Consider the following 27,942-nt stretch of genomic DNA (forward strand, 5'->3'; position numbering starts at 1 on the left):
ATAACTAATATGCAGAAGTTTTATTTTGCTTTAATGAGCACAGACATGTTATTTTTGACAAGAATTTTACCTTTTTTTAGAAGATTTTATTTATTTATTTGAGAGAGAGAGAGAGAGAGAACAAGGGCAAGGGGCAGGAGCTGAGGGAGAGGGAGAAGCAGACTCCCGGCTGAGCAGGGAGCCCGACATGGCACTCGATCCCAGGACCCTGGGATCATGACCTGAGCCGAAGGCAGACGCTTCACCGACTGAGCCACCCAGGCACCCCAACAAGAATTTTACTTTTGAAACATATTTATTAACAGAACTAGTTTATAGATCCAGCAATGCAATGTAATTGTTCTGTTGGCCAATAAATAAATAGTTCAAAATTTCCGTATTTTTATCATTTTTAGCATCTCCTCCGCTCTCAGCACTGCCTTTGCTTGATGGCACCTGGAAGCCCGGCAGCCAAAGCTGCACTGAAAATTGGGGTGATGGTGGCTTTGGATGAGCCAGCCCGTGTCACTGGGGTGAGATGTGTCTCAGGGACAGTGGTGTGTCATCACGGAAGCAAGTTACAAATGAGATGGGGATGACATCCATGGCCTGTCCAAGGCACATGGGAGGCTGGAAGAAGTCACCGGAGGAAGACTCTAGTCAGGGTGCAGATTCCACCAAGCTCGTCCCCTGAGGGCATTTGCTCATGTGGCCCGGTCAGCGTGGTCAGGCAGGGTGACAAGTTGTCACAGAGGAAGGAAGCCGGGCTTGTAACCAGGAAGCAATGCGGTGACACATGGGATCTTGCTCGGAAGCTGTACAAGGCATTTCCTCACTATTAAGATCCAGCGCCTCAAGGAATTTATAAAGAAGGTGAGTCAAAGACAAAGAAAGAGATGCGTTATCAAGACTCTGAGATGCCGAAGATCAAAACGCATCTTAGCGCTAGCAAGTCCCTCTGAGACTTGGAAAGGTCACTCACCCCACCCAGAATGTCACGTGGTCGATTGGGTTCTGGCCTTTGTCGCCTTCACCCTCTGCAGCCAGAACGCAAATGTCACCACTGAAACGCTCCGTGGCTCGGGTGTCCAGATCCAGCAAATGGGAATGCATTAAGATATTTTGAGTTAAATTCCCACTTTTAATTAAAGTGGCGGATGGAGCATCTGAGCATAGCATTCTACTCTCTCTCTCCCCCTCTGACAAACCTCCATGAGCACTAGGGAAAAGAAAAAACAGCATCACTTACTTTTCTCACGAGGAGTCATCGGCTATGCCAGCTTCTGTTTATTCTAGATTAACAGAGAAATTATGGTAAAATATAGGCTAAGGAAATAAGCTGATAAGGTTTAATAAGAGCAAACGCATTAGCAGAAGTCAAGGTTTGTGTGATTCAGCTACTGTATTCCAGGTACCGGGCTTCCATGCTGCTGTAGGAATAAAAGAATTGCCCATATTAATAGTGTCCTAGATTAGCCAAGCATGGCGGCTGGACTCCCTTCCCTCTGCAGACGTTAGCCGTGGCCAGCGTGGCTCCACCTGTGGGTGCTGGGGGACGGGGGTCCAGGGTTCCTGGGTGAGTCTTGAAACTCCCCCGAGGCTGTGGCCCAGGGTGATAAGCGGGTTCCCTGGGTCTCTGTTTCCTTCGGCAGTCACAGCAGCAGGAAAGGGATACTTTCCATCGAGCATGGGGACGGTCCCTGGCACCTCGTGAGGACCCAGCTCCCACAGCTCCCGTTCGCCCACGGAAGGTGTTCCTGGAGCACATCCCATGACCCCTGGGGGTGGGTGTAAGGCCCTCCCTGAAGGAGTGGACTGGCCACTCAGAAGGGCCAAGTGTCCTGCTCACACGTCCTTGAGAAGGGAGACCCAGGGCAGCCAGGACCAGCTCCGGGCCCTGCCCGCTGAGGCTTCGCTGCCGGCCTCGGGGGTCAGAGCCCAGCCGAACATCCGCAAGCTGACTCTTTCCCAGAGGAGAAAGCCGCAGCCCTGGTTTTGGGATTTCTAGGGCTGCAGACTTTAGGAACGGCAGATTATGTCGGGTCTTAGCTGCCCAAGTCCAGCCCAGGGCACGGTGACTGCGGGTCTGACGTCGAGAGGCCGTGGCCCCTTGTCCCAGCCCGACTCCCAGGGGGCGCTTCCCCCGCTGCCCCCACACCTGGCCGAGCCCTCACCTGTCTCTGCAGACAGCAGGAAGTTTGCGAGCTCTCTGTGACTCCTTCCAGTCTGGAAAGCGAGGGGACCTTCAAAGGTCCCCCATCAAACTGCCCGGAGGCCGCGTCTGGGGAGGGAAGGTGGTGACGGTGGGGCCACTGCTCCTCTACCTGCCTTTGCTCCGGGGGCGGCCACGCCCCGGCTTTGCGGGGGCAGGACCACCCCGACCTCAGGCGGGCTTGCAGCAGGAAGAGATGACGGTGGATGCACGAGGCACGTCCTTGAGAAGGGGGACGTGTGAATGCAGAGCGAGCCTCGGAAATGTGTGTCCAGGAAGGAGCAGACTCAGCGTCTTCGGGGTTCTGGCCACACCCGAGGTCCAGACTATCCTCCTTACATCTTTGTGCCCCTTTGTGCCTTATTTTAGGACTATCCTCTCACATTATAAAGAGGGACTCTAGACGTGTTCGAGGCAGCTGGCCAAGGCGTCGGGGGCTCACAGGCCGTTGGGTACTGAAGGAGAACGGGGACCCACTGGCTACCACTTCCCCCCAGGACGAGAGTCCCCTTGCGCCCCGACTGCCCCGCAGCAGGAGCTTGAGACTGCTGCCCGCAGTCAACACTCGGACGCACGTTCGCACTGAGAATCACTGAACCCACGGCTCTGTCCACACGCCCGCTGTCCGAGCACAGAAACACCTGTGAATCAAGCGGGGGGATTCTAACAGGCTGTGGTCAGACTTGTGTTGATGGCTAATTTCGTGGTTCCTCTTCAGCAAGCACCCTCTGCTGTCCCAGCCCAGCCGGCATCCCTCTTCGTGCATACCAGGAGGCAGACACAGCCTTAATTTCTAGAACAAGGCACGAGCACCGGGAAGCCGCTGGGAAGTCGCTGGCTCGGGCACGCGGTCAGCAGCCTTCGTAAATGAAGACAAAGCTGAGCACTCACAGAGGACACTTCCGAGGGCCAGGTGCCAGAGCTAGGGTCTGTCCCAGCACCCGCACCGAGAAGTGATGTGCCCTGAGCAGGTAACCCGACCCCTGTGCCTCAGTTTCCCGGCCTATAAAACAAGGAAGCTGGACCAGAGCCTCCACATTCCCCGTCAGGCATTCCCATAGCCGTGACCAATAGTAAGCAATCCATGGGCAGAGACTGCAAATAACATGAACATGTTGATTTGCTAAAACTGGAAGGTAGAACCAAGAAGTAGTCTGTTCAGGAAGCATGCCTGTTATCCTGTGGCCTATCTGAATTCTACCAGAACTCTGCCACATAAATATTATGTAATATCTCTGGAAGGGAGGGAGGGAGGGAGGAAGGAAGGAAAGAAGGAAGGAAGGAAAGAAGAAAGAAAAGGAAAGAAAGAAAGAAAGAAAGAAAGAAAGAAAGAAAGAAAGAAAGAAAGAAGCCAGACCTGTGAAGAACACAACTATTACTAAGAACAGCGAGAGGTATTATTCATTATTAGCCACTTAATTCGAAGGATTAGGACCCGAGCATAATTCCGCACAGTCAGTGAACACTGCCTAATTAAAAACTCTTTTATACACTGCACCATTAAAACTGCTATGGCTACTGATCTCAGAGTGTTTCCATTATGGAACGCTATTATCGGCCCTAAGAAGCTTCTCTGGAACATGATCCAGAGTTCATAAACCCAGCAAGGACCTGCGCTCCCAGCTCCAGCCAATTTTCGAAGCACTGTGAAAAATAGAGCTATGTGGGATGTGCTTTTTTCCCCCAAAAAATTGGTTGTTGCTGTTGTGTTGACAGGGATTGAATATACGAGCAGAAAGGGACAGGGACCGCGGATGAAGGACCTGCTTTGGGTCCACGGGACCCCAGAGGCCTGGCCTCCAATCCCTGTAGGTGCAGGAGTGGGGGCTATGCCCTGCAGAGGGCACCCACAGGACCTCTGGAGCAGAGCTATGCCCCATGGTGACAGGTAGACCCCACCTTTCAGGAGGGCCCGGGAGCCCCTGGGTTGAATGGGGCAAAAGGCAGAGTGGCCTCTCCCAAAGGTTTCTCAACCAGGGCTGCCACAGGTCACACAGATGAAAGAGCCGGGGCCTCACGTGTTGGGGCCCACTTCTTTCCCACCCCGATGCTGCCTTCCCAGGGAGGGAGCCCCAGGAGCAGTGGCAGACAGCCCTTGCCTCTCTCAGTCCCTCCTTGCTCCTTTTCCATAGCGAGAGTGACTTTTCCCAAAGTGAGTCTGAGTGCAGGAGCCTGGTGGGCTCTGCGCAGCTCAGCCCAGCTCTGCACCTCACCTTCTCTGGCAAGAGCCCACACCCTTCTGCTGCTGGTCCTCAGCCCTGTGCACGTCGATCCTGGGCTGGGTTCCTTCCGAGGGGAGTTTCTGTGCCTGGAGCCTGAGACATGGGTTTATACAGGCCACTGGGTTAGAGAACTGGATGAGGTCAACTGGTCAGCTTGGTCTAATCAGCCAGTCCGAGCAAACACACGAGGGAGGAAGACCACATGCCCGTGATCCTAATATGGCCAAGTCGGGGTTCAAGGAGGCTACGCCACTGTAACTGGCCAGCTCAAGGACGAGAAGGGGCCCACATTCTCCCTGGTGTTCTCCCCTGCTGGGAGAGCCTCTCCATTGGTTGAAGCAGCTGTTCCTTCTCACCCCAGCCCCACAGGTAAGTGCAACACCAGCGCCCTCCCTGCACCAGGCTTGTAACATTATCCAACTATTTCTATCACTGCATTTTCTCGGAGCAGTGTGCTAATGGAATGACATCATCTTGTCTCTAGACCATGCTCTTAATCACGAGCTTCCTGGAATATCTGCAGTTACATAACCATAACCCCCAAATGGCCCTTGGCCTCTTTTATTATTTTAAACACGCTCTTTCATTGAAGTTTAACTTCCATATGGAAACGTACCAAATCAGAAGCATGTGGCTGGTTGGATTTTTCACAAAGTGAACATACCTCTGCTAACCACATCCGGATAAAGACGTAGAGCATGACTGGCAATCCAGAGTCACCTCCTGTCTCTCCCTCCCCAGAGAAAACATTACGTCTACCTGATTTGTAATTTATATGAATGCAAAGGTACAGAGTATATTCTTTTGGGTTTGACGTCTTTGGTTCACCATTAGGTCTGTAAGATTCAGCCCTGGTAGGTTGCATACCAGCACTTGATTCATCTCTATTGCTCTCTGGAACTTAATTAGATGCCATAATGTATCCATTCTACTGTTGGTGGGTGTTTCTTTCTTGTGCATGTGTCTGTGTGCACACATGTGGGAGTTTCTACTAGGTGTCTACCCAGGAAAGTAGTTTCTGGGATACAGGGTATGAGCATGTCCCCCTGCAGCAGAGACCCCCTAAAGCTTTGTAAAGTGTGTGTGCCTACTTGGGCTCCAAATCCCTGCCAACGTTGGTATCCACCATTTCTCATTTGCCTCTCCATCACACAGTGGTCTTGCTTCATGTGTCCCTGTGGCTGAGGCTGAGCACGTACCTTGCTTGTGGTTATTTGGGTGCCCTTGTTGTGAATAGCCTGTTCAAGCATCTCGCCCATTTTTCTGTTGGGCTTTCTGACTTTTTCTCATTGATGTAAAGGAGTACTTTATATGCTCTGGATTTGAGTCATGGGTTATGTGTACTGCAAATATTGCTCCCCACTCTCTGGTCTTTAAAACTACTCTTCTATTTTTTTGTTTCTATTTTCTTCAATTTTTGTACCTTTTTCTCTTCTCTCTCACCTTAGTGTTAATTTTCTTTTTAATTTCATTCTTCCTCCTATCAGCTCCTTAGCCGTATATCCCTTTACTCTTATTTTATCTCAGGCTTAGAGTTTAACAAATGTAGCTTTCACTTATAAAATTCTAAAATAAAGTATTTTCAACACAATGCAAAGACCTGACATTTCTCAGATTCCATTTACTTCCATAGTTTAATTCTACATCCACTTTAATCTTACAGGAAATGATTATTGTTGTTGTAAACACACAGTACTCACTTAGACTGACCCATGCATTTACACTTTTACTCCATTCTTTGTTTCCATGCTTCCACCTGGGATTGTTTTCCTTCTATTGGAAGAATTCCCTTTTACGTTACCCTTAGTTCATGTGTTTTGATCACAAGTGCTCTTATACTTCATTTGAAGATGTCTCTGTTTTACCTTTTTTTTAGAGGATGTTTTCACAGAGCACAGAATTCTAAGTTGGCAATTATTTTCTTTTGGAACATGAAAGATGGCATTCAATTGTCTTCTGACTTCTGTTTTTTTCCTGTTGAAAATGAAAGCAGCTGTCAGGTTTATTTCTTTGAAAATACCGTATCTTACCCACCACCAACAACAATTTCTTGTTTTTCTCATTTTTTTAAGTTGTGGTAAAATACGCATAATGTAAAATTTAGCATTTAACCATTTTGAAGTCTGTAGTGTAGTGGTATGAAATACGTTCATGTTGTTGTGCAACTATCACCTTCCTCTGTCTCCAGAACACGTTCATCTGCAAAAGTGAAACCTCATTGAACACCAGCTTCTTATTGTCCTGCCCCAGCCCCTGGCACCCATCATTCTCCTTTCTGTCTCTATGAATTTGACTCCCCTAGGTGCGTCATACACATGGAATCATACAATATTTTTCCTTTTGTGTCTGGCTTATTACACTCAGTTTAATGTCCTCATGATTCAAACATGTTGTAGTGTGTGTCAGAATGTCCTTCCTTTTCAAAGCTGAATAATATTCCATTGTATTTATATACTGTGTTTTCCTTATCCATTCATCTGTCAATGGATACCTGGGCTCCATGTTTTAGCTATTGTGAATAATACTGCTATGAACATGGATACACAAGTATGAATTTGTGATCCTGCTTTCAGTACTTTGGGGTGTACACCCAGGAGGGATTGCTGGGTTATATGGTAAATGCATATATAATTTTGGGGGAACGGCCAGACTGGTTTCCATAGCTACTGCACCACTTCACTTTCCAACCGACTATGCACAAGAGTTCCAATTTCTCCACATCCTCATGCAAAATTGTTATTTTCTGGGTTTTTGGGGGGGAGCATATTTTTTAAATATTAGCCATCCTCATGGATGTGAGGTGACCTAAGGTTCTTTTAATATTTTCTTGTTGTCCTTGGTTTTCGATAGTTCTGCTATGCGTGCCTAGTTACGACTTTCTTTTTATTTATCCCACTTGGGGTTTGTAACATTGCTTGGTTCCATGACTTGATGCTTTTAGTGTTTGGGAAATTCTCAGCCAGTGTGTCTGGAAAGCTGTTTTGCTCTATCCTCTCTCTCCTCTGGGACTCTGGCTACATGTGCATCTGACTTTTTCACCATCTCCCATATGTTCTTTTTCTGCATTTGTCATCCTTTTGCCTCTCAGTGCCTTGTTCTGTTTTCTGTGGGTCCATCTTGCAGTTCATTAACTTCTTTCATTGTGTTATTTGCTATTAAATTCATTGAATGATTTCTCAATTTAGTGATTTTATTATCCAGTTCCAGCACTTCTGTTTTATTCTTTTTTCATTAAATAGTTTGAGGTTCTGGATTACATTATCTTCCTCCAAAGAGACAGTTATTGGCTTCTGGGAGTCAATTAATGGGGAGGGAATTTCACCTAACCCCAGGTGGAGGTGAGCTGAGAGGGCCTCTGGGAAGGTGGACCTGTCAGCTTTGGCCGAGTGCTTCAGCCACACCCTTCCTCTCTGGGAAGCACTTTACTCCATTTATTACCCCTGCCCTGCAGGGTTTTTGATGCTTCAGCCACTCAATGGGGCATTCTGTTCAGTTGTCAGTCTTCGGGGACAAGGCTAGTGAATGCCTAAGAGAGGAAGAAAAGCCAAGTGTTGGGTTTATTTCTGTGGTGTTTTCTTCTGTCCAGGATCTTGACCCCTCTACTACACTGTGCCTTGGCAGCTCTCTGGTATCTCTAAACTGTTTTTTAAAATGTGTTTTATCCAGATCTTTATGAATGGTTCTCAGGACAGTGGTGAATATAGTTCACCACTATAGAAAGTGGATGTCTTTCTTTGACATTTTAAGACCTATTTTGGCACAGATGGGTGATAAAAATGAACTTCATTTCTTCTTCCTTTTTTCCCAAGCTAGTGAATTACTAGACCACAAATAGCAAATATTTGTTGAGCCTATTTTCAAGGTACTAGAGATAAAGCAAATGACTCCTTTCTAGCCTTTTCCTGTGGAGATTTCAGAGTAGTGGGAAGAGGGGTGAATGCTTTGTGACGATTTAAAGACAGTTTTAGATTACATGATTTGTTCTGTTAAAAGGGGAATGATAAATCCAAGTGATAATCCATTTAAAAGACTAAGCCTGATTCCTGGCACAGAGCTGGTGTTCAGTCAGTGTTACTGATTTTTGTTGACTTCTTGAAGCACCTTCCTGGATCTTCCCCAAACTCGGCATTTCTGTCTTCCATCTTCAGAAACTCTTCTAAGAAGTTGGGAGTTACTTAAGTCTCAACCCATTCTTCAGACAGTCACAGAGAGTTGAAATATGAGCTGCAGCCAAGAACAAAAAAGAACCAGAGTGTACACATCCCAAATTTCTCTTCATTCTCCATTTGGAAAAATCTAAGAAACCACATTTATCAAAAGCCCAGAAGAGTTACACTGGACCCAGACTTTCTTTCCTTGATTTCCTCCTCCACTTGAAATTTAACAATGAATACAAAAAGTGAGATATGTCAGGAATGCTTCTTTCACAGATAAATTGCAGAAAAAAAAATATATGGAAGGGTAATCTACAGATTGAATGAGACTTAAAAAGCATCAACCGATCACACTGTGTTGACCTTATCTGGATTCTGATTCAAACAATATGTAAAAAGAATAAATTGACATTTGTGAGGCAACTGAAAATTTGAACACTGACTTGATATTTGATATTAAGAAATTTTTTTAGCATAACCACAAAACCATTATCAAGCCTGAAAATATGACTTCTTATCTTTTAGAAATACATTTACAAAAGATATTTTCTAATGTCTTAGATTTGCTCCAAAATAAGAAGGAGGAAGTTTAGAATTAAAAAAAAAGAAATGATTGGCCATGGGCCTATATTTGAAGTTGGGTGTTGGATACACGAGGGTACATTATAGTATTCTATGTGGTTTTTGTATATGTTTGAAATTTTACACAATAAAAAGCTAAAAATATACCAAGAATAAATAATTATATCTAAGATATCTGTCTTTGGATCAACTACCACTTTGCCTTATCTCTTCTCTTTTCGTTCTTTGAATTTCCTGAGTAAACAATTAGCTTCTGCACTAACTGCCTGTGGAGAGCAGTAAGTCTGCTGATGTTGTCTCAGATAATCAAAGTCTTCATTTCATTTATCTCCTTTTCCATTAAGAGAACGAATCTTTCCTCCCAACAGGCTCCCCCACACCTCAGAAGTCAAGGAAGACAGAGTGACTATTTGCATTTCCCGAAGAGGCAGGATTTTGTGGAGTCCCGAGATGATCAGTAAGCACCCAAGCATTAGGGATATGAAGCCAAGCACTGAAATTGGCAGAGCAGCCCTCTTCTGTGAAGAGTGGGGGACAAAACAAATTCTCTGTGTGGAGTTAAAATTCCTGCTGAAAAGGTGTTCCGAGAGGGAAAGACCCTACCCCTAACCTGCCCTCCCTCACTGGATGCTGGTCACTAGCCATGATACCCATGGAAAGCATGTAATCTGCCTAACCATCAATTTCCTCGTTGGGAAAATGAAGCTAACAGTCTTCCCCTGCCTTCTTCCCTAAAGCAAGCTAAGGTCAGAGGAGATAAATCCCAGTAACGAATACAGAAAACTTCAGACCAAAGCGTTATATGATGGGGAGGAACCACTACATGGGACCTAGAAGCCCTCAGTAGGTACAAGCTGTGTGTGAGAAACATGGGCTTGTTTAGGTAGAAGACATCAACTGTGATCTAAGGAGATTTTGGTGTCAGAGTCTTTCCAAGGTGGGACTTGGGAAACGCACACCCTTTACCCAGCAGAGGAAACCCAGGCTCAGGCAGCCCCACGTCAATCTCCACTACCCTCAGAAACAGCACTATCACAAGCAGGCTCGTTTTGCTGACCCCTCCTCTGCATGGTTCTTTAGTCTGGTGATGACATCTCCGTCCCTGTGGACTGACACATGGACCACGTGGTTGGACACATAGTAGGACACGTGGTCGGACACGTGGACCCACCTGTAGCTAGACTCAGCTAAGAGGGGACTGGATAAAAACACACACCTCCGTCCATCCTGGCAAGCACGTCCCTGATGCAAGAGCCTCCTCATGGTTGGCGCATGAGGTCTGCAGCTGATTCATAAGCCAATGAGACATTAACCATGCTTCAGGCAGTAAAATCCTCCAACCAATTTCCATTCCAGGCCCCCGCCTGTGAAAATGACCCACAAGAAAGAAGTGAGGCACCTGCGCTTGACTCAACCTTAAGTCTGCCCATTGCCCATCACCATCTCCCCAAGGAAGCACTTGGGAACTGGGGACACTGGTCGGTGGTCTACCAGAGGGGTTTCTGTTGTCTGCAGTTGTGATCCCTGAAGTGAGACATCAGAGGCACAGAGAAAAGGAACCAGGAGCAGCAGCGGTCCCTCTCCCCACCTATGCGTCCCTGCCTCAGAGAGTCAGCTTTTGGGAGTGAGGGGTCTGTGGCCGTGAGACCCACCAGCCACAGCCACACCCTACTGTGCCTGAGCCACTTTCCCAGCCACATCAACCACCTCATGTCTATACCCACGGCATGGCCATTCTCTGTCCTGCCTCGTGGCTGGGAGGGACATGGGTGGTGGGGGGATGGAGGCGCCTCCCGGGACTGGGAAGCTGGCAGGAGGGGTTGAATGTGGAAGCCACCCGAAGGCTTCTAGGACTTTATTTGCTCTTTCTGAAAAGAGGATAATTATACATTTCAGGTTATCCAGGAGTAAGCCCCATTCTTCCTGTGAGATGGGGGAGGGGGAGGGGTGCCGTCCTGTCTGGGGATGGGGACCGGGAGAGAGCCCACCCTCCACCCCTGGGAGAGCGCTTCTCTCGAGGACCCGACTGGATGAACACGATTCTACAGCACACATGAGTGTGTCACCTCCAGATGCAGAGGAGGAGCTCACTTAAAAATAATGTGTGTGTGCGTGTGCGCACGCGTGTGTGTGCGTGTGCGTTATATATGGTACGGAGTCACTGTTCACAACAGGACAAAGGCAGTTTTTAGAAGGCATCTGCTCCACGTTCTCGGTTCAATTCAAGGAGCTCTGATGAGAGATGGGGAGAGGTGATAAAGTGACAGACGAGGACACACGGAGCCGTCTGAGGAGGCGCGGGAGCCGCAGACATGCCTCTTAGAGCTGCCTCACAGCAGGGGCAGGTCAAACCCCGGGGGACTCGAGATGCACCGTGACGGGGAAGGCAATGGGCATGAGGGCGGGACGTCGGCCACAAGGACACGGGACGGTCACCTGCTGGCTCTGAGTGGGGGCAGCGGGCCTGCCCCGTCCTGGGGACAAACGTGAAATGACAGGAACACCTGCACGTATCCTGTACCCTTGTTCCCAGAAGTTTAAAATTAGGAACGGACCCCAGACGGGAGAGCCGCTAGCGCCTGCCTGGGGAGCTGAGCCTCCAGTCCATGTCTTAAAGACATGTCCGCAATAAGATAATGTCTCCCCAGCCCCGACCCTGCCGAGAATTGTTCTTATCATTAGAAACAGAGAACCAACTATATAGCTTTACAACTGGGCTCCGGCTGCCGCAGACCCAACAGATGACCCCTGGACATCCCCCCACCCTTTCAGCACCCCCCCACAGGCCCCACACCCCGCGCAGGGGCCCACTATGCCTTTCCCCGGGATGCCCTGCTTCCCCACTCTGCTGCCCAGGGAGCTCCTTCTCATCCTCTATAGTTCCCTCCAAGGACACCTCCTCCGGGAAGCCCTCCCTGATGCCATCGGGCTCTCCCCGATGTGGGCGGCACTCCACGGTCACACACACAGAGCATCCAGCACACCCCCCGTCCCTCCGCTCACTGCCACTGTGGCCCCAGGGAGGAGCCACGCAGGGTCTCAGCAGGAGCGGCACCTGTCATCACAATTCTTAACACGATCGGGAAGGACAAATGCTACGGTGACCTCCCACCGCAGACTCCCGCTGGCGAGCTGCTGCCGTTTCTGGAGGCCCCACCTTGGCCATCCGTCCTCTCCAGCACCGCTTCGCTGGAGAGGATGGCGCGTGCGGCCAGCTGCGTGCTGCAGGGAAGGCGACAGAGAGGCTCGTCATCCACAGGGAAGGACAAGCCAAAGACAGCTGAGGGCAGAAGACACCGACTGTGGCCACCCGTCGCCGGAGAGGGACACGTATCAACCCTGCAACAGCAGAGCGAGGAGGCAGCGCAGCGTGTGGGGGCTGCAGGAAAGCCGTCGAATTGCTCTGGGCTGGTTTCGAAGAGATTCGGGTGTAATAAATACCTTGAGGCTTGGGAGGTGAGGGTGATTCGTGCAGGTGACAGCCGTGTCCCGATGGAACATGCCACCACCCGCAAGCCACCATCTGTGAACCCTGCACTCACCAGTGTGCCCGCCCTCTCCCCGAGCTCGCCCTGGACACCCACGGAGGCCTTCGAAGTCCACCCAGTGCCGGCAGCACCGGCGTCCAGGAGCTCGGGGACTCTGTACAGCGGGGCTGCTGGGGTCCACGCGGGGCCCTGAGGCTCTGGAAGTGGGTATGCTGTCCAAGGACACGGCCGGGACCACAGCACTGCTCGGGGCACGCCTGCTCCCCTCTCTGAGCCTCGGTTTCCCTCCTGCAAAACAAGAGGGCTGGACTTCCAGAATCTCCAGGATAGGATGCTCCTTGCTGCTCAGTCACAATTTCAGATGAAGAACCAGAGCCCCGCGGTCACCAGGCCTCACGGGAGGCAGCAGGCAGGGCTGGGCAGGAGAGGAGCTGCACGGGCGTTTGCCCAAAGCGCAGAAGAGACGGGGCTTTGTGAGGGGCGACAGGAGGAGGAGGAGACGGGGCGCCATGCAGGTCTCCCGGGGCCCGTGCACCTGCAGGCCCCCCGTATGACTGCGGCTGAGGCTGAGGAGGAGCTGGGGGGCTGCGAGGCCCTCGGCGAGGAGCGCGCACCCTCTGCCTGGATGGCGCCCGTGTTCTGCACCTACGCACCCCACAGACGAGCACCCTGCAAACAAGTGCCCCTTGGGAATCCCCAAGTCACCCAAACCACTACTGTGTGACAGCCGATGACCATGAGGCAGGTTACGGCCTGTGTAACGGACGGGGCAGCACACCTGAGTTCTCCGGGTGCAGCCCAAGGGGGTGTCCTGGGGTTGCTGCATGAGTACTCAGGGCTGACCAGTTTGCACGCGCTTCCTGAGGCCCCCCTGGAGCTCGGCCCCCCCCCCGGAGCTCGGCCCCCCGGAGCTGGGCCCCCCGGAGCCCGGTCCCCCAGAGCTGGGCCCCAGGCAATCGGACCCCCGGAGCTCGGGCCCCCCTGGAGCTGGGCCCCCAGAGCTTGGGCCCCAGGAGCTGGGCCCCCTGGAGCATGGTACTTCCTCCACTCTCTCTGCCTCTGCCCCTGCCTGCGTGGGTCCAGGGAACTGGTTCTGGTTTCTGACCCGCTGGGTCCATCCAGAAAGTGCCCACGGGCCAGCAGGGGGGCCTTGAGCTCCCCTCATCCCCTGGGAGCTGGCGCGTTGGCTCCAGCGGAGGGGACGCGCACTCCCCTGCAGGCCCCGTGAGGAGTGCTCGCCTCCGAACCCTGACTCTCGGGGTAATGTCGGGGAGTCACCGAGGCAGTTCTCAACTCTGGCTTCGGTGTCAGTTCCAGAGCGGTGTTGATTCTAGAACAGGACCGGGAGGCGAGCGAGAGACTCAGACCTCAGCCCTTCCAGGGGAGGCGGACACCTCTGTATGCTGGGATGTGACAGCCAGACCCGAGCGGCTTCCCAGAGGCCGCGCCCCTGACCCAGCGGAGCTCCCCGCTAGGGTGCCGCAGTCACACGGCCAAGCGAACAGACACGCGGGGCACGCGGGGGCGCATGGGGGCACATGGGGGCCTGCGGGCCAGGGCGGAGCTGGAGGGACGGGCTGGGGCTGCAAAGGCAGGCGGTGTGGGGCTGTCCCTGCTCCTCCAGCCAGCCCTAACTGGCCACCCGCCCTCCGTACAGGTCCTCAGGTCAGCCCGTCCTCCATGCTTGTGCATCAGGCAGAGAAGGGGTAAGGAGGGGAAACCAAGTGAGGCTACGGCACATTCCTCTGCTACACAGGAGATCCGCTCGCACCTCACCCTGGCAGGGACTCTGGAAGGCGGGGGTCAGCCTGTCCTTGCCACCGGGCCCTCCGCTCCAGGCCCAAGCCCAGTGCCCACGCCTCCTGGAGGTCCTGCTGGTCTCTCCGAGCCACGCCACGTCTCGCCACTGCCGTCCTGGCGCCTCCGAAGGTCCCCCCCCCGCCCCGTGATGAGGCTTTGAACACCAGAGCCCAAGGCCACCGCATCCCAGGCCCAGCAGCTCAGGGCAACCAGGCGCTGTTCTCAAATCCCCCCAGGGTTTCATAAATGCTCTGCACTTCTTCAAAAACACCGCCACGGGGCAATGCTGGGCCTCCCACACAGAGCTCTGTGCTTATCTCTGAAAATTTATTCTTTGTTTCTGCAGAAATGGTACATGCCCGAAGCGAAGAAAATAAAGCAGTCCAACAAGTAGAAAGTAGGAATCCTCTAGGCTCCGCTGCCTGGACACGGCGGGTGCTTGGCTGGGCTCGCTTGCGTGCGCCACCCACGCGGGGTCCACCGGAGCTGGGGAGGGGCACAGGGTGGCCAATGTGGGAAAGGATGTGAGACCCCCGTCTTTCCCGAACCTGCTCCAGGCAGATGCTACATCAGGACAAGCAGGAAGCGCTGCTTATCTGCGAAATGCAAGCTTACAGTTTCACATAAACGAATCACAGTGTGCACGTTGTTCTGAAATCAGCGATTTTCCATCGACAATAGTTCCGGAAATAGTGCGGTATTAACAAATTGCATGTACATCATTGCCTCGAATCACTGTCTGTTATTCCAGTGTGTTTATCACAGCTCACACAGCCAATCTCCGTGAATGGCCTTTTATAGTTTTCTGTTGGTTTCTCTTCTTGTTCACTTTTAGAAATAAGATCCTACGAACATCTTCCTGCATTCTCCCTTTGGCCTTGTGTGATTGTCTCCTTTACAACAATACCTCACAAGTCAGAGACATTCTGAATTAGGATACCTGTTCCCAAACTGTCTTCTAGATAATTCTAATTTAAGACTCCTGCTAACCATGCAAGCACACTCTCCAACACAGAGATTTGTCAGTCTTTGTGGTATTTCTGCATCCGATAGGAATGTACCTTATTGTTATATTTACATGCATCTCCTACAATTACTGGCTGATTTCACTTCGTTTTTGTATAGCTGTGCTGACTGTGCATATGCTCTTTTGCCACTTGGTTTATTGGGAGAGCTTGCTGCCCGATTTACTTACAAATGCCCTCACCTACTGGGCTTTGTCTGTTGGGTGTGCGAAAATGGTTCCCCAGATCTCTAGTTTGCCTTTGACCTGGTGGGAGACATCCCTCCTGTTGTATACTTTATGGAGGCACTGTTATCAGAACTTCCCTACGATTTCTGGAGCTGGGGACACACAAAGCCAGGCCTTTTCAACATTGTTGGGTTCTAGAACATTGGCATTTGGGGTTTTACTGTTTAATTCCCTGATGGTTGCGGATGTATTTACTTCTGAAGACATAGGACTCAAGCTGACTTCTGTTTCCATGTGCCAAGCGATTTATCCCCAAACATGTGAATGAGGTATAAACCCGATCTTTCTCCCTTGGCTCTTCACTCCGAGTGGGTCTGTCTGTCCGCCTGGCCCTGCACCACCCACACGTAGCTTTGACGACCAGTGTCTTAAAGATCATTTACTTCCTTACTTACCTACACTGATGTGGCTCTTCTCTAGAATTGTTCTTGGGAATTTGAGGCCTGCAGTTTTTCCTCTTCTTTTTCCATTTTTGGGGAGCAGTCTTCGAATTTGTAATGAGCATGATTTTATTTGGTCATTGGAAAAATAAATAAATGAGGAAATAAATGATCAGGACCACAGTGCTCTCTAATCTTCCCTCCGCCCCCCTGCACTGGGCCTGAGGCCTGGCCGTGAACCCCAGGCATCCAGCTCTGCGGACCCTCTGTTCTGTACCCATACATGGAAACATTCAAAACTGAAACATTTATCAGTGACTCTTCTTTTCAGGTTTTGTTACGAGGCATCTCCCGACCCAAGACCCACCCTGTCCTTGATCCCAGTTCGAGGTCTGTGTTCCTGGGTCTCGGGTCTGGGCAGAGTCTCCAGAGGTGGCCCACCCACTCCTTCCCTCCCCTATGCTTGAGCTGTCCTCTCTTGAGGGTGTCCTCCTTGCAACTCGCTCGCCCATGGAGGGGGGGCAGCCCTGAGCCATGACTGTGGCCCTGTCCGATCCTGCTTCCAGGAGGATGGCCCCTGCCATCTCTCCGCCCCTGACCTGCTGTTGGGTGGACGGCTGACTTCAGGGAGGTGGCACTCTGAGTGTCAGTGTCTCATGTTTGGCACTTGGTCCAGTTATCTATTGCTGTGCAACTAGCCACCCAACACTATGTGGTTCAAATGGCGACGGATGGCTATCTCTCACAGTGCTGTGGGTTGCTGGGCTCTGCTGGGACGTCCTCACTGCGAGTCCCTCAGGAGCATGCAGGAGGATGGCAGGGGAGCCATCTGTAGGTGCTACTGGGCTCGATGTCCAAGATGGCTGCTTTGTCACATGGCTGTCCCCTCAGCGGGATGCTGGAGCAGGAATAATGCGGGGCTTCTGGGCTCTCTCTCATGCCTGCAGAGTGCTGGGAGGCCACAAGATTCAAGTGAGGGCCGCGTGGTGCCCGTGATGCCTGAGAATCAAGTGCCATGGCCTTGGGGGCCCTCACTAAAGTCCCAATATGAAGCTTGGCACTGAGGGAGAGGGACAACCTGTGACTTTCTCTGGCAGGAAAACAGACCTGGACAGAGAATAGTGAGAGCGATAACCTTGGAGTTCTGACACAACTTGAGGAGGAATGGGGAAGGCATTGTGGAAAATTGCCCAGTATTGGACTCCTCACCAACCTTAGTGAGTGGGAGAACAATACAATTATAGATTACATTTCTTGTACATGAGTGTCAGGAACAATGAATACCTGTAACCATTTTAAGTTCCCATAAGCCACAGAAACATCATTAAGAATGGATGCATAGGGGCGCCTGGGTGGCTCAGTCGGTTGGGCGACTGCCTTCGGCTCAGGTCATGATCCTGGAGTCCCGGGATCGAGTCCCGCATCGGGCTCCCTGCTCGGCGGGGAGTCTGCTTCTCCCTCTGACCCCCCCCATCTCATGTGCTCTCTCTCTCATTCTCTCTCTCAAATAAATAAATAAATCTTAAAAAAAAAAAAAGAATGGATGCATAGATGGACAGATGGATGGACGGATGGACAGACAGTTGGACTGATGGGTGGATGGACAGATGGACACAGAGACAGACAGACAGATGGATGGACAGATGGATGGATAGATTGACGAATGGATGGATAGGTGAGAAGATGGACGGATGGATGAATGGATAGATGGATAGGTGGGTGGAAAAATGGACATCTAGGAACATGACATTACTTTGAGTATGAGTTTTCTGATCTTAAAAATGAGAATGTGCTCGTTCACTGTCTTGTGGCAAAGTCAAACTGAAAATGCGCATGAAATGATGCTTGGAACAAAATAGTTTCAATAAATATTCACTTCCTTGCTTTGTCCTTCCATGACTCTGTTTGTCTTCTAGAATTAATGGCCTCCCTTTCCACAATATGTGCTCTCAGATCAATCCAGTAACTTCTTGTGCTCTGCAGACCAGTATTTGCAGGCTAGTTCTGTTTCTTCAGTTTCCTGGAGCAGGGTCTTCTTTCCTTACCCACAGGTCAGTACGTGGGGCTCTGCGAGTCCAGTGAAACCCGATGAACTGTATGTAGATCAGTCAAGTGCAAGTTCAGTTATTTTTTTTTCCTGCAGCCAGTTCTGTAGGCTGGATATTTGTCTGAATGCCTTGGCCCTGGAAAATAAGGTGATCTAATTTGGGCAGAGTCAGGAATGCGAGGCATAGTACCCTGCTAGCTTCCTGTGGGAGATCGACAAAAACAAGCTGTTTCAGGAGACCTTTTCCCTCACTGAGTATCAAGTTGCCTTGCATCAGTGTTCCCCGTGATTATGCAAAACAAGTGAATAGAGAAAACATGTTTTAAATACAAATAGAGATCAAATGAACTTAAGGTTTTAATGGGATTCAAGCTCATTAGGTGTTAACCAAGACTGTTTGAGAAGGTATCAAGCCATGGAAGCTTATAAAGTCTCCTTAACTCTTCTGTGTGATCTAGAGCAGATCTTGTCAGACTTCTGAGTGCTCTCGAGTCCCCCCACCCACCGGGGGGTGGGGTGGGCTTCTTTAAATGGGAATTCTGACTCAGGATTCTGGGGTGGGGCCTGAGCTTCTGTGAATTTCTAACAAGCTCCCAGGTGAGACTGATGCTGGCATTTGTGAGCCACACAGAAAGGATCTGGAGGTGCCCTGTCCGGTGTCTCCGTCACCCACATGGATGGTGGAGGAACCCATGGACAATTTTTGGTAGAACCTTGCCGGTCCTGATTGAATTGGCTCTTGCTCTGTTCTCCCCCTCACTTCCTGGCCCTCTGCTCCTGAGTCTGCTCCCTCTTTCCTTTCTCTTGTCCTGGGACAGGGCCCCGCAGGAACTCTTGGCTCAGCTGAGATGCTGTGTCACTAAAGGACTCCCACCACGAACTGGAGGAGAGCCCCAGGACCAAGCCTAGGGTTGAAGCCCACAGAGCGCCAAGTCAGAAAGACAGCTGGCTGTGGTCCAGCCCTGACTCTGTGTGGGTGCAGACCATTGCTAGGCCCTTGCTTTGTGGTCTTGGAGCTCGGGTATGTATGTCTGTGATGAGAAGCTCTGATGCTTCTCTCAGAGTAGCTATAATTACTGTCAAAGAAAACCCAGCACTGGAGAGTAGTTAGAGCGGTACAAACACATTTTATTCAGGACTATTGCAACTGCGGAAAAGAGACCTCAGGACAGAGCTGGGCTCAACTCCAAATACAGCAAGGGCGAGTGGGAATTTATAGCCAAGGAGCAGGGCAGGGTCCATGGATGGAAAATTACTCATTCCGGCTAAAGCGACATAACAGGATTCTTGCTGAAGGCAAGTTGGGGAGATCAGACATCACTTGGGGGGTGGTGGGGAATGAGGACCTAATCTAGATTTGAAGAGTGGGGGTTCTGGTGACACTGACTTAGCAGGGTTCTTGCTAAAACTGGATTTACTAGGAAGGGCACAGATGGTCCCAGAAGGTTTAGGAACCTGACAGAAGCTTAGTTGAACTTTGTCACCACCCAAGACAACCAACCTCATGCACACAAAAAAACCCTAGGAAGCTGTATGCAAGCACATGAGGTTATCAATCATTTTGAAGTCAACAGTGAGTGGGCTTCACCCACTTTGGATGTTAAAGGGGCAATTGCAGGCCTACTGTGTGCTCCTGCCAGCACCCCCAGCTCAGTGTTATGCAGGACAAAGACCCTGTTGGCCCACAGTGACCCTTCCCTCTTGTCAGTAAAGACAGCAGTTTCTCAGAAGAGAACAGACCTTCACTTCCTTCATTCTCTCCAGTCCTGGAAGCTGAGCTGGGTTCAGAAGGAACACACACCCAGTTAGAGCCCCAGCATTGAGGGGGTGCTGGCAGCGAGGCCATCGCTCCCCCTCACCTCCCTCTGTCCCTGCCTGAGGCTCCCGGTCCCTGCCCAGTCTGCGGGGGGCACCCAGGCTCCATGGGCCCCTTGAACTCTTCTGTGGCCTCTGCACAGACACGGCACCCCCCCTGGGGAGCAGACACAGAGGCTGTGTGGAAGAAATGACACAGGGCTGCAGAGACAAGTCACATAAATCTGCGCAGAGGCTCAGCGCTAAGGAGAATTGGCATCCATAGGTGCTTTGAAGTGGAATCAAGGAATTTCTGATGTTAGGAAAAAGCAGAGTGCTGTAGAATTTGGAAGAGGAAAGACTTTTCTCAGATCTGTTGGCAGTGATATCATAATCCGGTCAGAAAGGAGCTATAAATGGATTTTCTCTTTCAGACAGAAGGGGGTTTCCATTTCACACAGTGGTATGTGCTCCCCACCCCCGCTGCAACGGGTTTCAATCACTGCTGTTAGAACAGTCTAGACTTGGCTTCTGCCCCAGTACCACCCGACAACTGAAAGGTACCCCCCTGGCATCGCCCCAGGGAAGCCACTCAGTCCTCTATCCCTTCCGCCTGATATTCCAAGTGCTCTGAGTCCCCTCCTCCTACAGGGAAGTGACTGAGCTGGAAAGTACTGGGTGTGTCTCTGGTGACAAATGGTGAGTGGCTGGGCCTCGCTGAGCCCGGCCTTTCCATAAAATGAAGTGGTCAGAGCAGACGATCGTAGGAGCCCAGTGAGTGCAAACACCTTCAACCTGTGGGCAGACTTCTTTCCGATGCCTTTCTCATTCCCTGTACGGGGTATGCTGGCTTCAGTCTTAAGTTTGGACACTACACCGTCCATGTGATGTGACGCACACAGCAATGCGTGAGGTCGTTTGCTCCAACCCTGAACTATCCTGCATCCGAGGGCACTTGGGTCCTTGTATTTGCTGTGTTCAGCTTCTCCGCACTCTTTTTTTATGATTAGTATCAATCACAGAAGCAGCCTGCAAATGTTACTGCTTCGAAGAGCTTTGCTCCTCTTTGGGATCATTGTGTCGTCTTTGTTGAGAGTCGGGAAACCAGATGAGCGCGGATGTCTCCACCGTGTGCAGAAAAGGAGGGCGCAGGCTCCGGGTGAGGGTCTGAAGGACCCTCTCTGAATGCAGTGCCTGAGTCGAGAGCATTCAGACCCTCTGCTTTTACTTCTCGCTTCTCAGCAAGTGGCTGGTCGTCTCCGGCAGCCATGACCAAACCCGCCAACAGGGGCTCAGACAATAGGCATTCATTTCCCACAGTCCCGAGGCTGGAGCCCCAGATGAGGGTCCTGGTGAGACTCTCCTCCGGGCCTGCAGACGCTGTGTGTGCTCATGACCTTTCCCGGGGGCTGGGAGACAGAGAGGGGGGAGGGAGACAGAGACAGAGGGAGAGACCCCTCTCTTCCTCTTCTACCTGGGGCGCTAATCCCACCATGCCCCCCCACCCCCCAACCCTAATCACCTCCCAAAGGCCTCGCCTCCTAAAACTGTCAATTTAGGGGTTAGGACTTCAACATTTGAATTTTCGGGGAGACACAAACGTTCAGTCCCTAACAGTGGTATTAATGGAAAAAGATACTGTAGGATGACAAAGTGTGTCTATGGTATTGTTCTTAGCGCCCTCGTCTAAGGTAATTACAAATATTCACACAGGTTACTTCTGGAAATTCCACTTAAAGTGGGGACAAATTCCATCCCAAATACACACACACACACACACGCACACACCCCACTATAAAGACTGCAAAATTAATTACATACAATTAATTCACGTTACAATGGTTCTTCCGAGTTTGTCACATATTACCCTTTGCACCCCCAAAATAACACGACGGTGGGCAACAGTGGACACTTCCACTGATTGAAAGTCTATCCTACATCCTTCTGCCAGTCGCCCAGAGACACCCACAGCCACCTCTGTTCTCCACCTGACCTCACCCCTGCTTGTCCAAGCCTGAGGTCACCTCTTTCCCTGCAAACAGGCTGTTTCCCGCTGCCGCTCTTCCCTCCATCACCAGCGGCACCACCACACAGGACTCCCTCGGGTCGTCCGCGACTCCTCCCCCTGCCAGCCCCGCAGCTGGGCCCCCAGTATATGGCTTACCTCCCATCCAGCTCCAGTGTTTGCTTCTCCCCCGTCATCCCCACGCCCCTGCAATGGGCTTTCTCTGGCCAACTTTTCAAAGACCCACCTCCCCTCCGTCACCCGCATCCCACCCACACTGGCCTCCTTCTTGGCACTGCCCTTCGCTGCTCACTCGCTTGTGCCGTGATCGCTGAATCCAGGCTCTGTTAGAGCAGGGTACGGTCTGCTCTGTTCCCCGAGCTTCACCAGCTCCTAGAATGGTGCCGAGCATGTAGTAGGTACACAACACAAATTTTAAATTTGTTAATGTATTCCCCACTTTCTGAGCCGCAGACAGGTCCTGCGGCAGATGGAGCTCTCTACCTCCAGGATGGTCCATCATCGAAGGCCACGTGCTTCCCTCTGTGGGATCTCAGCCCCGGGGTCTGACAAGGGCTCCAAGGTAGATTGGTGACATGAGGTTGGAGGTCTGACTGTCCCCCGGAAGGCCCCCCCATTAAAAAGGTGGAGACCGGGGGGCAGGCCTGACCTCGGTGTGTGAGGACTGGCCTGACCCCCTGTGGGTGGGCTGCTCATGGACATTGACCCCGAGGCTCCCAGGAGGATCTGGCAGACCCAAGCAGCAACCAGGGCCAGGACAACGGGAGGACCTTGTTTGTAGGGACCCTCCCTGGCCAGGTCTCAGCAGGCAGGCGTGCCACCCATCAGGATGGGTAAACAGGAGGGGTTCCTTCAAAGCAAAGGCAGGGGACAGCAGAGGAAGCCGGGGCAGCCTGTGGGCGCCTCTCTGCTGCCCTTGGGCCCTGTCAGGTGTCTCCCGTGGACAGAGGAATTCCCTCCTTCCAGTGGGCATCCTGAACCCCAGATCACTTTAACCAGGCATGCGTGAACCCGACGGGCCTTCTGATTTAGCCTCCGTCCCCTCCTTTCGGGGGCAGGCAGCGTCCCTCTTGGAGATTCATACACAACCTCAAGGGCACCCAGGGCCCCTCACCGGACCCCAGCATCACAGCAGGTACCACCATCCCCTGACCCTGTCTGGGCAACGGTGGCCACTAAGGGGCCCTCTGGCAGGCCTGCTGGCCACCAGGACCCGTGCAGCCTCTCCTGAGCCCCCTCCCACAACCGGACGAGACACGTTCCTCCCGCCTGCCGTGGAGACATTCCTGCATCGGAACGTATTCCGAAACGCTGAGATTAGGGTATCGGTGGTTGTTTTTCTCCGTGCCATCTCTCAAGTGCTATTATTTTAAGTATGTTTACCAATGGCACGTCTTCTCAGGCTTTTCAAGCCGAGATTGTTGGAGGGGCTTCGGGCCATTTTAAGAGCGTGAGGGACACTGAGGTCCAAGTCAGCCCCCAGCAACGTGGGCCGCAAATGCTCAAGCCTTTGTAGCAGGAGGAGAACGTTTGGCAAACTGGCATTAAAATTCTCAAAACAAACTTATTAGTTAATGCAGCCTGTCACCATGACAACCAAACAGCACAAAAACAAACCATTAGCACACGGATTTACGACTGTGGAAGGTTTAGCTAATACCATTCCAGAGGTATATTATTTTCCACTCTCAGTTATAATTAAAAAAAACAAAAACCCAATTTAAAATCCAGCATGAGCGCACAATCCGGCGCAAACATCCCCACACAGATGAGAAGCCCCAAGTGCGCGCAGGCCCACAGGTCCGGCACGGTCCCCGTGGACACTCGGGCGGCAGAGCAGGCTTCCGGGCCCACAGCAAAGGCCACGCAGGTGCAGCAAATCACAGGTGTGTTCGCTGCTTGACAAAGTGGCTCAGAGGGATCGGTTATAACCAAGAATCCCCGCTTTGGATCCGGTCCCGGTCTCGGGACGCCCGCCTGGTGTCAGGACCGCTTTGCAACCCCATCCCCAGAAGCACGCAGACACGGTAGAGATGCCGACAAAGTGAATCAACTTACGGTTATGGATTCCCAGCAAATAGCCCCTAGTGTTTCCGGGGACGCGCACGTAGATGTCACTGGGGCCCTAAGGGAAGTGAGAGGATCAAGAAGGTGGGGGTCTGACCATGTCACCTTGGAGAGGCCCCGTGGAGGGACACAGACGCTCACGCAGGCGGGCCTCGGAGGCCCAGGGATGGCTCTTGCCCCAGCCGAGGACGTGCCCACCGGGGCCCAGGGCAACGGGAGTCAGGAGCAACGTGACATCAGTGATGAGGATGCATCTGGGCCCCACCCCTCTTTGATTTCCAGGCTTTGCTGTGCAGGTACAGAGCATATGCACAATAGTGTATTGTGTTCAAGGGGAGGAAACATACGTGTCAATATTTTTACAAGCCTGAGTCTAACAGAGGGCTTATGAAACATGAATATTTACAATGGAACGTAACACGAAGGACTGCCAGCCCCCACTTGAAGTATTTTACAAGCATGAGCTCACGCGGCCTGCCAGCTATCACGGGGTAAAGGCTCTCATTATCCCCAAAGCGAGGGTAAGGGAAGTGAAGAGCACGATCCTCGGTCACAGGGCTGCTGAGCGTGGGCTGGTGTTTGAGGCTTTGCCTTCAATGCTGAAGCCCGAGCTCTGACCTGGAGGAGTGGACACGGGGGCCACAGGAGAGGGCAGCACATCCTCCCAGCGCTCCAACCCTCCCTGGGAGGGCCTCAGGTAGACCGGGAGCTCCAGAGCCCGTCCACACACCAGGGCCTGGGATAATCCAGGTGATGCTCAAGCAGCAGATTCTTAGCCAGCTGGAACAGATGTGCCAGCCCCTCTCTGTCTCCCCCCAGCAAGCCCAAGGTCCAGAAACACCCATGCTGCCCATTCTAACCAGCACCTCTGGATCTGTGGCCTAATAGGGCCAGGAGAGTGCAGGGTAGGGCTGCCTGTCCCAAGGATCTTCCCTGGACAGGCAGGAGGGGCTGACATGGTCCCTGATTCCCATCATTCTTCCCTCCTCCTCTTCCTCCTCTGAGCTGGACAGTGGGCCACCCAAGGGCGCTATCGGGCCAGGAAGGAGTGGCACTCAGCTTAGGACTCAGCCAGTCTGGGTGAGGGTGGAAAACAAAGCAGGAGCCCCATGCACCCACCCACACCACTGTCTGAAAGGGAAGCAGCCGAAGCAGAAGCAGATGGGACCCTGGTGCCCTGGAGGCTGGGCTGACTTTCTGGAAGGGCCTGGGAGAGCAGGACAAACAGAAGACTCTGGAACAGAGCTCCCCTCCTGGGGATCTCCCCTCATTGGGGGCCCCAAAAAATTGCATTTGCATTTCCCCCAGCAGCCTGAAGATATGAGTAGGGAAGGAAAGTATTGCCTAAGGGTAGATTAGGGGAGCACTGGGGATGGGGAGGGGAAAGGAGCACTGGGAATGAGTAGGGGAGAGGAGCACTGGGGATGGGGATGGGCAGGGGAGCATTGGGGATGGGGAGAGGAGAGGAGCGTTGGAGATGAGTAGTGGGAGAGTGTTGGGGATGGGAAGGGGAGCATAGGGGATGGGGAGAGGAGGAGCTGGGAGCGCTGGGTCCATCCTTCACTGGTAATCTGTTAAGCACCTGCATAGGAACCCTGGGAAAGGAAAACACTGGGGTTATTGGTGGATGAAGAGGGGCACTGTGGGTGAGAACCTGGATAAAGCCAATAGTGAAGGCTGGAGGGCCTGAGAGATCTTGAGAAATGGATGGATGAGACCATGTAAGTTATTTTATTGAAGAGCATTATTTAAAGTCACCTTTCTTGGGGCACCTGGGTGGCTCAGTTGTTTAAGCCACTGCCTTCTGCTCAGGTCATGATTCCAGAGTCCTGGGATCGAGCCCCGCATCGGGCTCCCTGCTCTGCGGGGAGCCTGCTTCTCCCTCTCCCTCTGCCTGCCATTCCCCCTGCTTGTGATCTGTCTCTCATTATCTCTCTCTCTGTGTCAAATAAAGAAATAAAATCTTTAAAAAATAAATAAATAAAGTCACCTTTCTTAGAGGAGCAACACCCACCTTCTGCTGGCAGGTGGCCTCTCCCCTACCCGCCCTACAAGGCTTTGTTCTGTCAAAGAGTAAATGGTTATTCGTAGATCATAGAGTAACTTTAAATGTCTGAAAGAATGGAATTAGCCATAAAGTAGACCAGTGGTGGTCGAGAGCAATTATCCAAGAATAATTCCACTCCATTTTCTCAGGACTCACGACGACATACAAACTACTGGATTTTTTCCAGTTCAAAATTAGTATTACTGGTAGAAATAACACAAAATAAAGCCAATAAAGACGGGGACTGCACACAGTGAAAGTTGTTATTGAGGAAAAAATGGAACGAAACATCATTGTTAACATCGAAAACTATGAAATTAAACCAGGAAAGAAGAGAGTTGGTGGAAGTAATAAACCGAAAATAAAGTAACAGAACATACAAATACATATTAAGTTTGTTAAGGATTTAGACTGACAGAGGAATAAAAAATTCTTACCAAAATTTAGATCTGGGCAAATTATCAAAGAACTTGGGCTTTGTAGAGATAATGGCTGCAAAAGAAAACTCATTAGTGCCGAAGATACAATCGTGGAAATCAGACATGGGTCAAACACACAAACAAAAACAAAAAAATGCCACAAAAATGGATGAGTCAGATCATTACTGAGAAATAAAAATGGAAACAATTTGGTTAACAGCGCTGTGTAAAAAACTGATCCAAGAACTAAACTGGTTTAATGGAATTAGCTGCAGAAAATACTTCCTTGATAAATGTCAACAGCTATTGGTTTAATTCTGATTAATATGATGGTTCATGAAATCTGGAGTAAAAACTCTCAGCATGAAAATGTCTGCTGGGTTGAAATGGTGATGCCCAGACGGCCTACCTCCAGAGGGCCCTTCAAGGGTGTGGCTGGCCATGCCGACCCGTCCACCGTGGCCAGCGACCAGTCTGACGCAGCCTCTCCCAGCCCTTGTAGGGACGTAATATTTGGACTCTGCAAGAAAGACAGTCCTCTTTCTTCTAGATCACAAGCCGTGAGAATCCAGGCGTAGGGCTTCAGGTGGCCACCTTGGCAGCCAGGTGGAGACACCTGTTTGAAGAACAACATCAATCCAAATTGAGAAAGACGAAGGGAAGAAGTCAGGAGAGGAGGGGAAATAGAGAAAGAACTGACTGCCTGTCCTGACCCCTGGCTCCAGCTAGGCCTGAAGCCATCAGTGTCTGCATTTGCCAGGTAGGTGAGCCAATACTTTAAAGTGGGCTCTCCATCAGCTGTGACCCAATGAGCCTGCAGAGGACAAGAATTGACCTCTCAATCAGGTCACAAAGCAGGTGTCAGAGAGTAAAGGAATGAGTGGGCCAGAAGGCTTGAGGTTGTGGTACAAGACCACAGAGATTAAAATGTCAGAGATAGAGTCATTCCGGGTGATACCAAGATACTCCTCATGGTCATGGGTATGTCTGGTTGAATAATGGTGAGGCTCAATGATTCTGAGAAAGTTAAGGGATCTGAAGCTAGACAGGTGGATAAGTGACCCACTTAGGCTTCAGATCATGCAGAATGGTGTCTGTGTTTGGAAAGTTCCTCAGGAATGGCAGCGGGGTTGGTCAGGAGGTCTGTAGATGACCGCAAGGAGGGGTAAAGGGTAACACACTTGGATGTCATGCACCTCAAAACCAAGGAAGTCCACTGCATGGGGCTGATTGTCAGAGTTTCATAAAATTCAGGTTCACCTACTTATGAGGGTTGACTTTTACCCCCAACCCCCAAATTCATACTTGGAAGTCTTAGCTCCCAGCACCAGATGGTATGAGTCAAGATGCGGTCACCTTGGAGTAGGGTGAGCCTCTAATCCAATAGGACCAGCGATCTTACAGACGGGGGAGATCTGGACACAAAGAGGCCCACCAGGAGAGTGTGTGCGAAGCTGAGGACAGAGACGGTTG

General features: G+C 51.2%; 1 long non-coding RNA gene across 2 annotated transcripts; it reads right to left on the bottom strand.

Annotated features, from left to right (window-relative positions):
• Positions 1-231: 231 nt before the first annotated feature.
• LOC110570905 lies at positions 232-24,205 on the bottom strand. 2 transcript variants are annotated; one of them, XR_002479755.1, is made up of 5 exons: positions 23,995-24,205; positions 10,366-10,513; positions 6,279-6,387; positions 1,229-1,271; positions 232-831 (listed from the first exon to the last, which is right to left on the bottom strand). It is a non-coding gene; the product is annotated as an uncharacterized LOC110570905 (long non-coding RNA). The 2 variants fall into 2 exon arrangements; XR_002479754.1 differs by lacking the exons at positions 232-831; positions 1,229-1,271 and having other exon boundaries at positions 6,043-6,387.
• Between the last annotated feature and the right edge of the window lie 3,737 nt (positions 24,206-27,942).

This window comes from Neomonachus schauinslandi, chromosome 3, assembly GCF_002201575.2.
Source record: "Neomonachus schauinslandi chromosome 3, ASM220157v2, whole genome shotgun sequence".
Classification (NCBI taxonomy): Eukaryota; Metazoa; Chordata; class Mammalia; order Carnivora; family Phocidae; genus Neomonachus; species Neomonachus schauinslandi.